Raw genomic sequence first — 896 nt, 5'->3', positions numbered from 1 at the left:
AACTAAGGCCGGTGTTTTTTTTTTCCGAAAAATAAAAAAACTATTATAAAATATTCAAAGTAATTAATAGGATGTTTACAATAAAGTCCACATGTGGCTTTCCAAAGTAGTTTTCTTTTTTATCTATTTTATTTTGAGTTGGAGCCTCACTCTGTCGCCCAGGCTGGAGTGCAGTGGCACATTCACAGCCACCCCAGCATTGATCTGCTGGGTTCTGGCGATCCTTCCGCCTTAGTCTTCCAAGTTAACTGGAACTACAGGGATGCACCACCACGCCCAGATAATTTTTTGATTTATTGTAGAGACAAGGTCTCACCAAGTTGCCCAGGTTGGTCTCGAACCTGTGGACTCAGGAAATCCTCTTGCCTCAGCCTCCCAAAGTGCTGGGATTATAGGCTTGAGACACTGCACCTGGCCACCAAAATATTAATCTTTATCATTTCTAAGCAAGAGAAATATAGGAGATTTGGATTGTTTGCTGTTCAAATATTGAACAACATATATTGCTTTTATGATCAAGACAACAATCATTTTGAAAAATAAAAGTTTTAAATGCTGAAGAATAAAGTGTGCGATCCAAGAACAGTTCTGAGGTTGTAAGAAGCACATTCTCTTTTCGAATGATGGAAAAAAAGGCCTTGCGTGACACAAAATAACCTGATTCCTTTTTAGTGTAGCAAAAACAACTCAAGTTTCAGAGTCAGAAGACCCGGACTTGAATCAGGGTTCTTTCAATTTCTAGATAGGTCACTGAAGCTTTTCTGAAATAAGTCATTGAAGTTTTAAAAGTTCTGACGGCCGGGCGTGGTGGCTCAGCCTGTCATCTCAGCACTTTGGGAGGCCAAGGTGAGAAGATTGCCTGAGCCCGGGGTTTCGAGATCAACCTGAGCAACTTG

Source organism: Carlito syrichta, unplaced genomic scaffold, assembly GCF_000164805.1.
Source record: "Carlito syrichta isolate Samal-C Ts95f unplaced genomic scaffold, Tarsius_syrichta-2.0.1 Scaffold288324, whole genome shotgun sequence".
NCBI lineage: Eukaryota > Metazoa > Chordata > Mammalia > Primates > Tarsiidae > Carlito > Carlito syrichta.
This window is presented reverse-complemented; position numbering follows the sequence as displayed.